We start from the raw sequence: 754 nt of genomic DNA, 5'->3' as shown, positions 1-754 counted from the left end.
AATGCAACATATTGTCATACAACATGTTATATGATATGTTACGAAAAGTTATTCCTCCTTTTTTGTTCATTTTCCTACGAATCTCCAGCAACACGTGTCAATTTCCGCTTGTTAAATGCATACAGTATTTTCAAAATAAACTTCACAGGAAACAACTTCCTTAGTTTCAAGCGATATAACTAAATTGTTTGGATTAGGAAAAGATTTACTTGGTTAGAATTAGTCAACAAAACTACGTAGTTAGGTTTAGGTAAAGATAGTAGTTTGGGTTAAAATAACACCAGAGGTGGCGTAACTTAAATACGTAAGTTACGTGACAAATAACGTTGACTTCTGCTTTCACACGGGACATGAACACCAGTCTCCTGGTTGAGAGTCTGGTGTTTTTTGACCCATCTATTCACCCCGACATCCTTCCTATATGGCGTTTGCTGCTCTTTATACTTCCTCTTTCACAATTACGTGGATTACATACAAATTGATTTTGTGGGATGTACACGAATTACAGTGCATTACTTTCTGTACAGTGTATGAGACCAGCCTGGAAAATGAGGTACAGTCTTAAGTTATCGTTTACCAGTTTATTTATTAAACAATTTATCTGTTAGGATATACAAACTTGTTAAAGTTGTTGTTAAGAAACCACACTTACATCTAGTGATGCATGGTGTGTGAGTTTTTTTGCTAGTGATGTTGGTGCAGGTCATCTGCTCATTCATTGAACAGGTGTGCATCATTAGGCACATTAAGCCAC

The sequence above is a fragment of the Sebastes fasciatus genome, chromosome 16, assembly GCF_043250625.1.
Source record: "Sebastes fasciatus isolate fSebFas1 chromosome 16, fSebFas1.pri, whole genome shotgun sequence".
Taxonomy (NCBI): domain Eukaryota; kingdom Metazoa; phylum Chordata; class Actinopteri; order Perciformes; family Sebastidae; genus Sebastes; species Sebastes fasciatus.
This window is presented reverse-complemented; position numbering follows the sequence as displayed.